Source organism: Zonotrichia leucophrys, chromosome 7 (genome assembly GCF_028769735.1).
Source record: "Zonotrichia leucophrys gambelii isolate GWCS_2022_RI chromosome 7, RI_Zleu_2.0, whole genome shotgun sequence".
Lineage (NCBI taxonomy): Eukaryota > Metazoa > Chordata > Aves > Passeriformes > Passerellidae > Zonotrichia > Zonotrichia leucophrys.
The window spans coordinates 22,212,726-22,231,014 of NC_088177.1; the positions used below are offsets into that span (position 1 = coordinate 22,212,726).

The following is an 18,289-nucleotide window of genomic DNA, read 5'->3' on the forward strand; positions in this document are numbered from 1 at the left end:
CGGCAAACAGAGAAAATGTGCTTCCCTTAGCTCATCCCACTTTGTGTGTTTTGAATATATAGCCAAGTGATAAACACACACTTTTGGTGAAACCCTGTTCAATGGTAGAGATTTATGATTTTATCTGCTACCCAGTGGGTTCTGCAAATAGAAGCTTTTCCTTCCTGTGTCATTAAGGGCCCTAATCTCCTTCCATCTCTGATCAAATAGTTAAGAGGTCAAACCAGAAATATTTGTAACTGTCTTTCCTGCTTTTTGATAAGACATATGAGGAAGTTGCAGGTGCAGAGATACAAAAAGGAGGAAGCTAATGTGAGTTAAAGTACATACCCACATAATCTTAACTCTGAGTCCTGGAACTGCCTCAGTACCCTTGCAATACATAGATTTCTCACTTTATTTTTAACTCTGCTGCATGGAAATTATCTTCCTTCTCAGCAAGTCTTGTATGCCATCACAAGAAGGAAGGCCATGCCCACTTAATTCTGCAATTGTTGATGTCTTTTGCCTGTCCATCCCTCTCATGTTCCTTGCCACAAAATGTGATGCTTTTCTAGCTGTCATTATTCCCAGAAATCATGTCTGTCTGCCAGCTGACTGCTGACAGATCCTCTGGCAAAAAAACTTTCCTTAGTTGTGACAGATGTAGTCTGTATAATGTTGTCCTGAAATAAGTTGCTTCTGTTTTTATGAAAGACTTAAAAGTTTTGCTTTTAATCATATGCGGAGGGTCTCTCCTTCCTTGTCTTCACCCCATGAAATTGCCATTTCTCTGATGTTTTTTCACAGCACTGCAAAGCTGCTTTATGTAATCTCCCTGCTGCTCTACACCTACATCCCTCCCAGTGAATGCAGCTGACCTGTTTGTGGATAATACCTTTTGGCTATTGCAGCTTCAGGGCTGGCTGTGGGAGGGCTGCTCTGGCCTGCTGTGTGTATCTTTGCCCTGACTTCATACTTTTGGTCTGAGCTCCTCCTCCTTTGTGTCATCTGCAAGGCAGCTTTCCTAACGGAGGTTGTGTTAACCCTTCTTTGAAGAAACAATATTCAGCAGAAAGAAAGGCTAAGTATTAGAGAGCAGTTCTAAATAGTTTGGGAAATTGTTTCAAGCACATGACCTTATTAGCTGAATTGGATGTGCTAGCAGGCAGTAACACTTTCAAGCCAATACAGAGAGGAAGATTTCACAAATGAGGCTTAAAAGAGGTGGTTTTGCTCCATGGGATTACTGAAGGAGTTATTCCTTCAGTAAGAGATATACAAATTTTCTGGTTTTGCTCTATATTCTAGAGAAACTAGCCTAAACAAGAATGCTGAAGTGAAGTTAACATGAAGAGTCAACCAGGCAGCTCCTGGAGTATGGCTGACAGGCTGCAATAATAATGTATATATTGCAGATGTAACACATCCATAACAACCTTGGAAAGGCCTCCCAAAGTCCCCAAAGGGGACTAAGAGGGAAGAGAATCCTATTGAAAGAAGATAAGCAAAAGAATCTAGCCTTACTGGGGGAAAAAAATTCTATTACCATCAATAACTTTGTCAATAAATGTGTCCTATAAATAAAAAAATCATCAGTTTTCCCATTTTTTAAATAGAAACAGATGTTGTGCAAAAGATGAACATTTATTGCCCTCTTTGAGAACGTTATTGTAGACAGACACTGTAACTAGTAGATTCCTCCATTGCTGCACTCTTCTTGAGCCATCTGGTTGTCCCCTTGAAAAAAGTTCTACTATTATTTTTGAGTACTCTCTTCCCTCATACATACTTAGTTATAGTTCCTGGGGTCTCACAATGGTTACCTTATAATATTGTACATTGTTTTTGTTTCTTTGATATGCAAGTTTGACAGCATGTGCTCAATAGTAAAAATCATTAGCTAGGTACATCTGGGTAAGCCAAATTCAAGAGACAGCTTTTTAGTGTATAAGTCACTGACTCAAATTTTCTTTAAATGCCAGGAGTTGGCTGAAATGATGTGGGTGGTTCTTTTGCTTCTGTTTTCAGACAGCTAATATTTGATTTCCTAAACCACTGCTCTTCTCACCTTGGACTGAATCCAAACTATTTTTCCTTTGATAAGTAAGCCTATCAAAAAGTCTGACTCAGACAGTGGTACATTAAGCCACCACACATCTTTGAATTTAATTATTGCATAGATTTAGCACTGTCCCACAATAATGCATTAAACAAGCTAAAATTTTAAAGTTTATCAGAGGCAGAGTAAACACAAAATAACAGAAGTTCTAGAACAATATAGATTCTGAAGTCCATAAAGATAAAACCCCAGAGCTACTATGTGCATGCAAAATGATGTAAAAACTTCATGGACCTTAACACAGTACAGTGCAGGAGTGTTGCTGTGCTGTACTAACATGTGCTCGTGATTTAAGGAGACCTGTCCCCAAGTGTGTCAGTCCTATAGCCACTCACTGTTCAGAGTGGTGGGGTGGATTAAAACATGAGTTGTTATATAGAGCACTGTGATGCCACTGTGGCAATAGATCAGGAGATAAATCTTTTGTCTCTTCTGGAGAACTTTAATTCCTGATGGTAAAGAAGCCCTGTGAAGCTAACCTGTCCAGGTGTCACTCCTGTGGATTGCTGCAGGTGACAGGACCCCCAGGACTCAGCTGTAACTTGCCGGGCACTGCTGTCATCTGCAGGCAGTGCTGGCTCAGACTGAGCAGGCACACAGCCTGTCCAGGTTGTGACAAGCTGCTTGAGCTGTGACACCCAGCTAGAGCTGGATGGTGTGAAAATGACCTGTGCAGTCATCCTTAGAAACAGAGGATGGTTTTCTTTTCCAGTAAGTGCAAGGCATGTGAGTTAAACAGAGAGACTGAAATACTCTTAAAATCCCAGAACATGATGGAATCGTGGTTAGTATTTCAGAAATACATGTCTTATTAGTTCATATGAACTCAGACACTGTAATCATTCAATGTGATAGGGGAAGCTGAGACTTTCATCTGGATTTATTAATATCAGCTACTTATGGAAGAGTTCAAAAATCTCAGTGTTTAAATGTTTGAACACATAACTGAGGACAGACACCTTACAATTCATAGCTGGGTATAATCAGCCTTGCATGTCATAAAACAGAATCCTTCCTTTTAAAGCTGTGGTTATGTCTAGATCAAAGGTAGATAATTAGGCAGTATACTCAGCTTAAAAAAGTGCCATTCAAGAGGTTAATGTAAAACTGGAAGCACAATACTTTTTATGTTTAGTGTTATCTACTATCTTGCTATTATGTAGAAACATTAGTGAGTGTTTACAGCCAGCCATGCCAAAATTCACTGAGCTCAGAAGAAAAGAGAATAAAGGGAGCCTTAGACTGTAGGGTTTGTATTTAAAGTGATGACCTAGAAGTAGCATTGTGCTAACTCCATGTTTCTGATCACTAGATATTAGTTGCTTTTCCAGTTCTCACATAAATTTGAACAGTAATGTTATGTACGCCTGTCATCCCAGCAATTCTGACCCAGGAATGAATAATTGTGGAGAGATAGAAGGTAAGAAAATAGTGCAGAAGGTATTCTCACACCTGAGGAGCTGCAGCTGTACTAATCACCAAAGATTAGGAACAGGCCTGCCCTTAACAGGCCACAGCTGTGTCCAATAAGAAGAGGAGTGCTACAAAACAGTTGCAGTTTGTTGGTGGTGCTGTGAAGAGAGTTGGAGTTTGTTGGCTGTGCTGGGAGAGAGTTGGATTTTGTTGGCCAAGCTATGAAGAAGGAGTCAGGGCTGTGAGGAGGTGTCCATGAGAAATCACCGAGAAGGTATGGGAGCTTTTGCAATACAGCAACAACAAATAATTATATACTGGGTCTTGTGGTCCTGGTGTCAAGAGTGAAAGTAGTGACTGGGTTAGAACAAAGGCCAGCTGCTCTGCATCATCTTCAGATCTTTGCCTGTCCTGTGTGGTTCCCAAGACCACAGAATTAAAAGATGTGTAAATGTGGTATGACTTCATGAGCTTTTAATCCACATTTATGGAGATCTTTTTAAGGTCAGAACTAACAAGCCTGAATTTCAAGTTTCTTGGGGAGTTTGAAAGAGAAGTAAATAAAACTGTTTCATTCTTCCTGGAACAATTTTGACTGTTGTGGAGATTTGGATGTGATGGAATGTGGCATTGCTCTTTAAACAAAGTCACTCGTCAGAGTACAAATACATCAGCAGGAATTCCTTCTTTCCAGTCCTTTGATTCTCTGTGGTTATCTGTACTTCAAGATTTATGGTGCCTTCTGTAATGAGAGAAATCTTATATAATGTATGCTGCCTTTGTACTTTCTAGACTAGAGCCTAATCCAGCTCTTAGTCCTTTGAAAAATGCCTTCATGTCTGCCTGCCTCTTTCAGATCTTGGGCTTTCAAAGTGTAAAGACCTTTTTTTTTTTTAATAGTCTTGGTCTGTGTTCTTTCCTGATGAAGAACTGGTAACCTTAAAGTTGATTGTGAGCCAGATCCAGTTAGCAGACCTGGTGGGCTGAGTGCATAAATAAGTATGCACACAAACAGGCTTTTAATGATGGTATGGAAACTATCTAGGCAATCTATTGATACAGTAATAAGTGTAAGAACTGCGTGAATAAAAGCTTCTAAGTTTGGTACTAGGGTTGGTTAGTGCTATCTTGTGTGGTGATTCATTATTATAAAGCCTGATCATCACAAGCTACAGCAGTGTCTCAGGCAACTTGGTATAATTACCCTGTGTTTCTTCAAGAAAACAAAAGTCCTTCTTTGTCTGGCAATTGCTGAGTAATTGCTGAACAGTTGTTTGTGATATGAAATAGAAATGATATTGTAATAGTTGGTCTTTTGTCTGACTGCCCTCCCCAGTTATCTGGTTTTTTTTGCTCTTGTTATGGTATTGTTTTGGTTTGTTTGCTTTTGAGGGTTTTAAAAAATTTGTTTGGTTTGCCCCTTTTTTTTTCCAGTTCACACAAAAAAAATGCATCTCCTCTTATTCCTCTTATTGGTGTTTTATGGGTAGAACACATTGTGCTGAGTTAGCTGCCTTTTGTTGTTTAGCAGTTAAGACCCTAGACCTGAGAGAAAAAGTCCTCTCCCCAGGGTTTGGTGAATAGCAGTTAGCAGTGAGGTGGATTCAGATGTGGCTGAGACTCGTGCTGTGAAATTCACGCTCTTTGTGCTGTGCTCACAGCACAAAATTGAAACTTCCATGAACTTTTCAAAGAAGTCACTGTATGTGGTATTTAGGTGGCTCTTCTTGCTGAGTGTCTGATACAGTTGTTGGTTGTATATTTTTGGGTTGTCTGTTGGGTTTTGGGGGAAAGAACCCATTGTTATTGTATTATAAATTGCCATTGAGAGAGTAATCCTAGCTTTATAGGAACTTTGGAAGTAGATAAGTCCTCTCAGATCTTAGTATCTTCTCAAATATAATTTTTTGTTCCTTGTCCATCTTAGGAACATTGGTGTTTTTTCACTGAACAAAGTCCCAGTCTGACTTCTACCTGTAACTCAGTTTATAAACTTATAGGGAGTAAAACACTGCTACAGAGTAGCAAAGAATTGGTATTTGTCATTTAACTTTTAAGCAGACCCTTCATTTCATACCTAGGTAGTGTATAATGTAAAGTGTAAACTATGGATTTTTTTCTGTAAATTGGGTAGAAAAGCAATAGAAAGGACAAGGCATTCAGTTAATGTGTAGGAGTACTTGCCTGTGGAGTGTCAAGCAGTCAACTGTATCCCATGGGTGTGTTATGAGAGACTGAATGGAGCAGGAAAGGCCTCTGCAGGACTTCCACTTGAGCCACAGTGTCTGGTCAGATAAGTGCCTCTGAAAACATCATTGGAAACATCTTCTCTCCCTGAGACGGACTATTGCCTAGACTTCAAGGGATTTTGTTCCACTTAACCTCTAATTTGGGAATGCCATATGGCATGTTGCTTTAAATGCTGATGATTCCTGTTATATGCAGCAGATTTTGGAAAATGATTTTCACTAAGTGAGCAAGAGATGGAGCACTTTGTATTCCTCATACATCCAGCACTATTAAAGAAACATATTGGAGCAGACAATAAACATTGCTCAAACACTGTTTAGTGCCTCTTGCAATACCTTAATACCACCATCTGGTGAGCTGAAATCATGTTACAGCTTATTTGTAGGTTCTTTTATAAAATTTAATGGACTTGTCTGACAAGGTTTTGACCAGGGAGCTGAACCTTCTAAGACAGGATTTTGGTGTGAGTGCTGAAATACTGTGTGCTTGGTTTGCTTTGTTCCCTGATGCTAGGTGGGTGCACTAGAAGAGCACTGGGAATTCTCATCTCATGGGCAGGATTTTGGTGCCCTGCTCAGCCTGTTTCAAGCTGCTGAGCCAGCAGAAGAAAAAACTGCAGCTTCTGTTGCATTCTGAAAAAACCTGTTGCTGAATGACTTGTAGCAGGGTTTTTGGATCTGACTGATTACTCTTAGCTGCCTTAGGATGCTTATCTGATTTCATTTTTTAGACCTTCTGAATTTCATGTCATGAATCTGAGCCTTGTATTTTTAACAGCCTAATAAATACATCAAGTTTATAAATTTCATCATAATGTGAAGCTATTAATTAATAAATAACTTCTATTGTTATTAATGAATTATTATTAACTATTATTATTAATCAATGTTCTTTGTGCTAGTTTCTAATTCCATCACATGATGATAAAAATCCCCTTTTTGTTTCTTCATCAGTTATTGGTGAATAGGGTTCTTAAACTGTGAAAGAGCTCTTCCAGACTGTCCTTCTGGTTCTGTTCCAGCTTAAACATATTTTTGGTTTGGAATAAAACATGATTATCCAACATTTTTAAAAAGAAATTGGACCTGACCTGAGCCTGGCATTAGCTGCTGTTGCTCCTGTTTTTTGAATTGCATCCAATTTGAAATGAAACTGCTACAGAAGACACTGGCAAGTGCAGAAAAATATAATGAAACAGTTAAATCTTATGCTCAGATTAATGATTAATTGTTCATAATTAGCCAATAGCCTAGTGGAAAGAAAGGGTTTCTTTTTCACTGACAGAATAAAAGGAAGGAAAACAACTGTCTTGGTTCTTATCCTGTGGGGAAGATTGTCATTATTATGAATCAATTTAGACAATTTATTATTAACAAAGACAAGTTTAAGAGCAAGGACAAATGTTGATAGCCCCAGCCTGCATGTTCACACTCTATTATAGTGTAATTTCTTTGATAATAATTTCTCCTAGGAACGGGAGTGACCATGTCCTTTTAGCAAGATATCCTTTGCAGCTAAAAGAAAAAGGCAATGTATCCTCTTGTGTTGTGACCTGAGGTATAAGATAAGATCAGTCTTAAATAACTACTCTTTAAAGTGTATTTATTCCCTTATATACCCTGGGAGAAAAGAGAAAAGTACAATAGAGGAAAGGAAAATTACTTTTTTACTCTTGACTGAATCATCTCTTTTCAGTGTTTGTAAAATGCAGTGTGATCATTTCATATTAAAAGGAAATTAATTTTTCTGTTAGGCATTCTGAGACACATTAACTGTGTGCTGAAATGGCATTTATACTTGTCCAGCAAGGCTTACTGGTTAAACCTGCTTGTTCACAATTCAACCAAAATAATGATAAATAAATTATCCCATTTATGGAACAGTTGGATATTATGGACATCTTATTCCATGGAGATATGGTTTCCAATTTGTTTTTCTAATAATTCTAGGAGCTCTATAGGATGGAAGGACTCTAAATTAGGTTTAAAAAATGGTCCAGTGGCAATATATAATAGTGTGGGTCCCTGTGTAGCTATTCTTACCATCTAAAGCATCTTTTTCCTGTGACATTTTTCAAATTAATGTACTTTGAAACTTATTTTCTTATTTTTACTAATTGGTTGAACAGAAGTTGTAATTGTCAGGATAACCACACTGTGGGGGGTTTTTTTGTGTTTTATTTATAAATTGTTTAATGTTTTACTCCTTCCTAAATCTAATTACTTCTAAGCATTGCTTCAAACTTCAGTGCATAGTGCTTGGACCAGCTGCCTTGGTTTTCATCTTTTTTTTTTTTGTCGCACTCGTTGCAAGTGGGAATTGCTCAGCTGTCTGTTTTGCAGCTCTACAAGATACTTTACTAAAAGAAGGTTATGTGTCCTCTCAGCCTAGGGACAAAGTATTCTCTGATACTTGTTCTGCAGTGATATTGAGCAGCACTTGTGTGCTAAATGTAGCCTGGGAGAAGTTACTTGACCATAGTGCAATACCTTACACTGCCACAGCACATCATTTCCCCATCCCCAGCCAGTGCTTTTAACTGAGTGCCACTGTTGTAGCAGGAAGCAGGATCCTGTCATGTTGGAGAATCTGGAGAAGTCACTCGGGTTTGCCCAGTGTCTGCTGGAAGCTGAGAGGGACTAAAACGTCTTGAAGAAGGATGTGAGATGTAAATTCACAAGTGTGGTTGCTAGAGGAAAAAGGAGCAAGTGTATGTGGTTGAATTTAGCTTGGTCACAAGAACCAAAGAGTTCATTGCTCTTACTATGTTGCAGTGAAAGTCAGACGTGGTGGAGATAATTTCAGTGGCATGTGGTCCTTTGCCATTGCAGGTGGAAGTGTTTGTGTGGAAAGAAAGGATCATCTCAGACCCTGGTGACAAAATATAAATAATATCACTCCTGTTCAAGTATAGTAACATGCAACTTAGCAAAAGAACACCATATGTGTCTGTTACTTAAGCAACAAACAACAAAAATGTGGCAAAAGCTTCTGCTTTCACTATAAAGTTGAGTGTGCTGAAGGCAGTTTGTGTTACCAGGTTAGAAGTGTTCTGATCATGTGGTGCTGCCTGTCTGTGCTGGTTTTGATGTGTTCTTAACATCAATAGCTAAATGGAGACAAGAACTCCTAAGTATAGTGTAGTGTGCCCTCTTGCTAAGCCATTTCCACCCAGATGGCTGTAGGTCACACACCTGTAGGAGGAACCTGGGTTGGGAGCAGACATAGACACCTCTAGCACATCTTTCTTCTCACTGCCCAGCAGGATAAGGTACAGCCGGAGGAGCTGTACTCACCATCAGTGCCTAGGACATGGGAAGGGTGCTGGCAGCTCCTCAGCAGGGCGGGTCTGCTTAATGTGTGTGCCTGTAACTGCACGGGGAAAAGAGAAAACTGGCCGCAAAGTGCGACTGTCGTAAAACTGCTGTAAAGCGCTACTGTCATAAATTTGGCCGTAAAGCGCAACTGTTGCAAAACTGCCGTAAAGCGCAGCTGTCGTGAATTCAGCCGTAAAGCGCAACTGTTGCAAAACTGCCGTAAAGCACAACTGTCATGAATTCGGCTGTAAAGCGCAACTGTTGCAAAACTGCCATAAAGCGCGGCTGTCATAAAAGGTGCCGTAAAGCGGCAGTCCCCCACTGGACAGCTGAGTTCAGAGCTGAATTTGCTATCACTATATTTAAACAAGGAAAATGGAGGAAATATGTGGCATAATTCTGGTTTTCTTCCAGCTGTGTACAAACCTCACTGAAGGGCTTCAGATAATATTTAAGGAGTATGAATTTGTAAGTAGGATGGCAGCAGGTGCCTCTAGAGATTCTTACTTTTGAAACTATTAACTTATCAGATGCTTCTGCTTTCTTCTTGGTTCAGTTGGAGGAAATAGGCTTATTTACTTTAAAGATTCTCCTCTAGCAAAAAACCCCCAGTGTTCTTATTGTGATAATTCAATGGGACACAGAGGAAACCAGAAGATTACTTGTTATGACAGGAACAAGTTGGAGGTGATTCCAATTTCCCAAAGTATTTGTGTCTCCATCTTTTAAATATTAGGATTTTAACACTGACACATTACAATGTATTTTGGGAAAAAAGTAAAACCCCTAAAAATGCAGAAGAAATTACTGCAGTTCAAAATTTGAAAATCTTAAGTAGGCTACTGAAGGGGGCAAGGGAAGAATCAAAATGTGCCAGTGGCATTAGCAAATTCTCAGAGTGATCTGTCTTCCTTCTGTGGTTCAGGACCTTATTACAGAAGATGACAAAACATGTTTAACATGAATTCAATTGCAAAATGTAAAACTCAATCCTTATTAATCTATGATCAAGTAACTCTGTTCCTCCTAGCTAAAGTATTAAATAATGGTATTTCACTTCACAAATAATCGTTCTTGAGAAGCAGCAAGTGCAATGGAATAGAGAAAAACAGAAAAAGGAGCTATGGAAGTTGACAGCCACTGATTTATGTATACAATATCTAGAAACAAATACAAGAAATTAGGTGGAAATAAACGTTAATCAGTTTTGGTGTTGAATTGGATGTAACCCTAAAAATGTAATTTGTTATAAATGTGTGTTTAGGATATAATCAAAATTAGGAAGATTATGGAAATTGTTTAAATACTATTGTCTTAGTGCTTGTTATATGCTCACTATTCTGAAGATTCAATTCCCTACTTGTTCCTCTCTTGTAACTAAAATACAAATACTGTTGTATTGTAATGCAAGTGCATAATGCTGTTCAGAGCCAAAAGAATGACTGACAAATTCCATTATTGTTTCTACACATCCACCGTGGCTGGATGTTTGCTGAAGATTAGAGTCTATGAGCAGAGGAAGAATCCTGTTAGAAAAATACCATGAAGGCTTTAGTTTGTTAGTGGCACCTGCAAACTGCCCTGCCCATATCTTGCTTTTGGAGAGTTTGAACTCTTTATTTTAATGATGCTGCCTGTGCTTCTTTCAGTCTTGCAAGCTGTGTGAGCCTTGGGAAAAGAAATGAAAAGTTCTGTATTTGAACTGACATTGTGGCTTAGGTTTTTGTTTTATTTTAACCTATGCCTTCAAAGGTAGGAAATACCAGAACCCTTGCAATGTAATGTGCATAGCTGAGCTTTTGAGTTCTGGATTGCATCAGGAAGGAGAGGAAAATGCTTTAAAGTACAAAAGAATAAGGTTTAAACAAGGTTTAATCATTCCAGCACTTTGCATCACTGGCAACAATAAATACTGCAGAGATAATTGTTTAGTGCTGTGATCAAAGATGGAAGAAAAAATGCGAATATAACCCGAACCATTAAGATGTTAAAGCAATGTTTTCAGCATCGCTGTAGCTTCAATTGTATTAAACTGTGAAGTTGAGTACCACAGAACTAAATGCCAAGTGTGACATTTAAAATGAGAGAGAGAAATTAATGCCAAATGGTATCATCCAAAGCTATTAAACAAGAATCAGATACAGCTATAGCATTCACTGTGTCTAATTCACTTGTGTGCACTAGTTCTGGAAAGGAATTTAACTGTATTTCCTCTATCCTGGATAGCACAAAGGGTAATGCATGAAATAATTGCAGTAATTGCCCCGGGTTTGGAAGTTGTATGTGAAAAGCAGAAATCCCTGCCTTGTTTTTGGTGGAGCTTTTTTGTTTGGTCGGTTTGGGTTTTTTTAACAGTGAGAATAAAATCCCAAAGTTTTTTCAACTGCTGTCTGTGACATAATTCTTATTGATAATATTTTCAATGCTCTGTTGAAATAGTAATGACTCATGGTCCGCTAAGTGTGAGGCCTGTTGTGCTGTCAATATGGAGTAAGAGACAGGTGCTGTCCTCAGAGAAATTGCCATCCAAAACCAGTATAAAACAGATGGCTCACTGAAGTGATTTCATTTAAGTGATATCTCTATAGTGAGGAGTTGTGGGGCTCCAGAATCTCAGAAGGTAGACGGAGAAAGAGAGCAAATTACCCCAACCCTTCACTGCAAAACTTGGAAGTAAATGGATCAGCAGCTGATGGTGAATTAGTGTTATCTGGTTGGGTCTGTTCTGAGCTGTGCCTGCGCTCTCTCCCTCTCAGCCACCAAGTGGGAAAAGCTGGCTCTGGGGTCCAGAGGCCTGTTTGGCCAAGCACCAACACATTCAGGGAGTCAGTCATAAATTTAATTGTGTATGTACCACTTGCTGAGATGGGTGTGAGAGCTGCTTTTGTCACAAGAAATGCTTCCTGTGCTGCCACAGTGTCTTGTGGCATCCGTGGTGACAACTGCTTGGGGTGAGCAGGGGAGTGAGTGCTGTGCTGCCAGCAGCAGGGGTGTGGAGGAGCATTGCTGGAGTTACCCTTACCTGGACTTGGCTGCTGTGGCTGCAGGAGGAATGTTATTCATCACCCAGTTTTCCCTAGCTCTTCTTTTTGGGCTGCTCCTTCCCTTTCTAGTAGCTTTTGACGGTCAGGAGCCTTTTTGCACTGCCTTGGAGCACTCACTACATGCAGCATCAAAGGATTAGAAAAGACCTGTCACTGTTGGATGGATCGGACAAGGGTTCCATAGGTTTTCTGCTTGTCTTGCAGCTGGAGCCTAGAGAATCAAGGCTTGTGCGTCTCCTCTGTGTATTATAAAAACTTTTCTGGTGACTTGAAATTGCTGAGCATAGAAGAAAAATTATAAATATTGTAAATGAAATTTGAAGCTTTCTCTTTTTGATCTTTGCCAGAAGGGGAAAGATCTCTTCTTTTACACATGCTGTGCTGGAGAGCAGGCTGCAAGGCCACCCAACAGGAGCTTTGCACCTCAAACCTGGGACAGGTTAGATGCCTGATCACTGAAATTGTGAAAAGATATACTTCTATGCAATGAATTTTAAAATAAGGGTCAAGCCTGCTGCTTAAAACATCTTCCAGCCTCTGTTTTCCATTCATTTATAAGCCCTATGCAAGTGCTTTATTTTAAAATGGTGTTTAATGTGAGAAACTAGATACGTATCTTAGGCACAAAGTTATTTTCCTGGGGCTTTATAATTTTAAATCCCAGTAGCCTGTTGTATCCAAAGTGTTGTCACTTTGTGAAACAGAAGACACTGCTCATTTTGAACAAGTGACAAACCATATTCTCAATAAGTCCTTACTCTTCATATTTGTGCTGTAGCTTCATTCTAATCTAAAAGGACACTTGTTTTGAGGATGTGTAGTTAGTTGTAAAAAGCTGTTAAATGGTATTAAGATCTCATTTGTTGAGCTGGCATTTTTAAATAGCATTTTGCTCTACTTGTAAGTCATGTTTTTTCTGCATCTTATGGTCCACAGCCCTTGAGGTTTTTCAGGCACTTCCAAATACTCAAGATGTGAATGGCACTCAAGTAATGAAATAATGATTTCCATGGTTCATGTTACTCATAGGTGCATTAATACTGTCATCTTAGTGACACACAAGCTAGCAAACCTTGAAACTATCCCTCAGTATCCCACAAAGATTCTGTAAGAAACAGGATAGTTGAATTTAACTTTGTGTTTAACAATTACTGCTATTTTTTTTTTTTTTTATTAATAAATAAAAGTGAAAATCAGACCTTAAAACTAACGAAAGAGAAAATCATTCTTGTGGGTGAAACTTCTAGTGCATTTTTAGTATGGGGTTTTAGCAATCCCATGCTAAAATGGAAAATAATGAGCAAAATCTATTGTACAACAAATACAGTTGCAAATCTGTAGTGTTCATATGCTTGGCCTTTCTAACCTGGCCTCTGGAGCTAAGAGATTGTCCTTATCTTGTATCATGTGGTGGGCGCTTCCTGGCAGAGGTATGACTGTGGCTTCATGGTGAATGTCTTGGGGTTGCAATATTAAGGACAAGTTTACATGCCTATAAACTCAGTTTATCTAAACTTGATATTTCAGGGGGTGTCTTGTACAATAAGGCTGGATCTTGCTGTCATTGACATGAAATACTGGTTTTCTATCCTCTCAAATATATTATTTGAAGTGCTAACTTACTAAGACATAAGACAGTAATAGGATCTTCCCCTTACTAAATGCAGAAGACTCTTCCATTAATAGAAGAGCTCTGAATCTCGTGTTGTCAATTTTGATGTTGTTTGACACCTTTGCTGAAGGTGCTACTGCCTTAGTGAAGTTGGCAGACAGCAGTACAACTCCATGCTGTAGGCTATCCACTGCCAAATCCAGCATCTTTCCTGGGAGTTGTGTTCTCCAGCAATTCAAGCAGAGGGCACAACTGAGGCTCAGGCAGTAATTCTGAAACCACTGCAAATGCTTGCTGGGTCCTGCCTGCTTTGACAGGATACACAAATAATTTCTCTCCACCGGGATGGCTCTTGAGTACAGAAGGACTGACTAAGTGGGTTAGATATGACCTGGGGTGTTTATCTGAAAATCATTTTATTTTGTTGGATATAATTTGAAATGTGAGTTTTAGGGAAGGGTGACAGGGAAGAAACCTGAATATTCATGTAATCTCTAATGGGGAGCACCTGAACAGAATTTCCTGGTTTGATATGATGTCTTTTTGACAGTTTCCATGCTCTCCTTTACTGGCTGGGAGTTTGAGACATTTAAATTAAAAAGTTCTGATACATCCTGTTTTTATTATTTGTTTTAGTTTAATTTTTTCCATTCTTTCTGTGGGAGATTGACCAAATATTCCTGTCAATTGCTGTGGTGTAACATTGGGAGCAAGGAGACTGTGGACTGAGGTGTTTATGGGTTTTTTGGCCACTCTTGTCTAGCAATACTCTTCTGCTGATGTTTTAAGTGAAGCATGGACTCTTTAGAGCAAACGTGGAGGGGGAGGTGTGTGCAAGGCTGGGCAGGGCTGGGTGAAGGTCTATTTAATCCAAAACTGAGAAGGTCATTGGTGATCTGAATTTCTAATTATCATTTTACTTGTCAAGCTCTACAATTGCAAGCAGTACAAGCTATACAAGTGTTGGTAGCAGAAATAAAGCATTTTGTGTGGCTTTAAAGAGATTACTTTGTCACCAAATAGTGCCTCCTACAAAAGGTATTAGTTCTTTTCACTGCATCAATATAATTAGTTCAGTCTGTTAACCAGCTTATTTCATCTAATACTTTCTTCTGCACTTGCTGACAATTCAGTTACAAAAAAACTACAAACCAACTGAAAACAATGCAAATAGATTTGTTTGCCGTTTCTTCTACAGTAGCAGTTTGCCAGAGATGACATGCTTTGCTAAATGTCACTAACTATTATGTATTTAGGACTTAATTATGCCTTTAAGGCACTGGCCCTTTCAAGGAAGAGTGGATAAAATTGCTTCCTTGAGAGCTTTCAGCCACGCTCTGCCTGAGAAAACACGACTGCTGGTCGCGTGGTGGGAAATGAAAAGGCGAGTTGATCATCTATCTGAGATGATGGAGCATATGTTCTTGCCCACACCTCTTAGCTCTGCTGATGGATGAGTTACATCACTGCTTTGGGCATTAAATAAGCCTTGATTAAAGCTATGTCTGCACCTGTAGCCTCAAATGCTCTTTTGATCTAGAGCTTATAACAGGGAAGGAACTTTCAGGCTACAAAGTCTAAGACCCTAATACTCCTACATTTTCCTACAGTAAAACAGAATGTGAATGGCTAATTAGAAAATAGACTCACTTTTTAGGCTTTTATCCAACTAACGCTGAACCAGGAGGACTGAGGAGGTATGATTCTAGACTGGGACCTTTCATCTCTAAAGAGACTGTTGACCCAGGACACATAACTGCTGCCAACTTCTAATTCTTAACTTCTTGAAAATATTGTATTTCATAGCATATTTATAAACTTCAGAATGTATTCAGAGGCAACTCATGGGAACACAGCTAAATCAGGATTATACTGCACTGTGGAAGTATGTAGGATGTAGCTGTTGAATAATTTAATGCTTCTTTGCTCTATCAACTTTTTAGTCAATCCACTTTCCTTAGCATTTAGTCAACTCTCAAAGGTTCCCTTTCAAAACTCAAACTATTACAAACTCTTGCAGATGTCAGTCTAAGTGCTATCAGCAGTACTGGATTTCCCAAGAGCTGTCTCTCATGTCAGGTAATTTCATTTAGCGTTTTAAATCTTTAGTCAGTAACTCATTGACAAAAATAGTATCTCTGCTTCAAAATCTGCCTGACCCAGTTTACAAGAGCAACTGCTTAAGCTGAGCAACAGTGTCCAAACTTCTTCCAGTATTTCCCCATTGTTCACAAAGCTACTCTGTGGAGTAACAGTTTGTAGGCTGAGGAGCCTTGACAGCTGCCTCTTCTCTGCCAGAATATCTTCCACCTCCAATGTGAGCTTCCTCCAACTCACCTTTGCTGGATGTCCTCACTCCAGCTCTTCTCCAGGGCTCAAGTGTTTGAAAAGATGGAAAACAGCATCTGTCTTTGATGGCACCTGCTCCGCTGCCACCAGACACTGGTTTAACATCTTCACTGATTTCTGGAAAACTCTTTTTGGAGTTTTTTAAGTAGCTAAACCTGCTATTCATACATTTCTAAAAATTAGAGGTGATTGCAGCAAATCCTTAAATGTGCGTACTCAAACATATCTGGGCTAAAATAGTACAGCTTAAAAGAAAAAAGCATGTTCTCTTGTCTCAAACAGGGTCTAACAGGGTCTTGCAAACCAAAAATAGCAGAACCTGAGTTCTAATAAGTAAAACAGAAAGAGGTGCACTTCATTTGGATTGCTTGATTTTTTCCCTTGACTTCAGCAGAGAAAACATCCTAGAACCATTATATATTCCTTGCTGCAATATAAATAAAACACAAATGCACTCTTACATACTGTCATCAGTGATATTTGTATAAAGCACTGGGTTTTCAATGGTACATAATTTATTATTGAAATTATATTTAATTGCACTGAAATATTACTCACTGCATGCCTCTTCCCATTCTATTATAAATGCATTTTAGTATGCTCCCTGCTTGCAGCTGAAATAATAAATGATTTCATAGCTTGAGTTATTTGTGGGATACTGGAAATAGGTTTTCTGTCGGTACAGAGACATTTTATGAACTTGTTATGGTGTGGGTATTCATTGCTTCCTCTCTTCTGGCAGAATAAGTCACTGGACAGTAGTATCTAGTACTTAAATATTTTGGAGGAGCTAATGCTAACAAGAATATTGAGGGTAGGCGTCAAATTATAGTTTTGCCCAAGATTTTAGTTTTACCGACATGTATTTAATAATACTTCACTAAATATCCTCAAATCTGTACATTATAATTATAGCTTTGTTCTTTTGTTGTAACTTCATTGCTCTCAGTGCTTTTAAAACAGGTTTTTCTCCCTCCATCATAAAATTTATTATTATGTATTAATAATGGAAAAACAATACATGTGGTATAATGGTTGTCATGAAAAATATTGAAGTGGTGCCACTTCTCACAGAAAGTATTTTCCCAGTACTTACGTGAAACACAAGATAACATTGATGGTATGATATTTTGTTTTCTAAACAGTAGATTTGCTATGTAGTAGTTCTACAGACTATTAGATGGTACATACTGTCTTAATAACAAGGTAATATTCCTCTTCTTGAAATGCTATTGAGACTACAATGTGAAATGCACAACACTTGAGAAATTTCGGAGTTCAACAGAGTTATGAAACCCAAAGTTAGTATATGGCATGATCATTGCTTTCTTTCTGTTTTCCAATTCTTTCTTTCCTCTTCTTTTTTCTGCCTTATTCAACACTTTCTGTGAAAGGTATTTTTTCTCCATCTTTCAGTGTGTGGTCACATGTATTATTAACTACTTGCTATTCTAGCCCTGCCGTAAAATACCCCAGGCATGCTAATGTATGCCTAGACTTGTGTATGGCATGTCATCAATTGTGGTATTGTGACAAGTATTAATGAACTCATCCTTAAATTGGATCTATTATGGGAGACTGTGTGTATGAGAGAGAAAAATGTCTGCCATTAGCTGTAGATACATTTTAGACATGAGGCTATGAGATGCAAGGTTAATACTATAAACTTGTCTGACACTGAGAACTCAGTGAATTTTATTTTTGAAGTACTTGATGTTAGGAAACTTTTTAAAATCATAAGGTGAGTGCATGGGTACTTGTCACTTGTGCAAATCACTCTGTAGGTATTGGTAATTTGGTGTCTGTAGGTGTAGTTGATGCAGAGGAAACATGAAGGGCTGTTGAAGATTAAAGGATTGTCAGAGGAAGTTAGAGGTGGCTCAGTGCTCAGGGATGTGTTTGTGGTGGGTTAATGCAGGGCCTGGGTAACAAGGTGGCACCAAACAAACCTTGTTACAGAGGTAGTGCTGTCGGTTTGGTGCCGACAGCAGCTCCGGCATGTGCACAAGCGCAGCTTTGCAGCTATAGCCTGCCTCTGTTACCATTGTGGGATGGTAACAATTCTCCAAGCAGTATTATCCTGTCATTACTTTGTATTAGCCAGCTGATGGCTCTTGAAAAATGTGCTAGACTTGTATGCTCTTGGGTAGAGCTTTTGAAGTTGGGAACTCTTAAGGAATTTTCCATGTGAAGGAATCAGTTC

At 38.9% G+C, this 18,289-nt stretch overlaps 1 long non-coding RNA gene across 1 annotated transcript in view; it reads left to right on the top strand.

Annotated features, from left to right (window-relative positions):
• The first annotated feature begins 3,689 nt into the window (after positions 1–3,689).
• LOC135450619 (uncharacterized) overlaps positions 3,690–18,289 on the top strand; it is a 52,264-nt gene continuing 37,664 nt past the window's right edge. The window contains exon 1 of the long non-coding RNA XR_010441117.1: positions 3,690–3,788. This is a non-coding gene — a long non-coding RNA (uncharacterized LOC135450619). The remainder of the gene's footprint in view (positions 3,789–18,289) is intronic.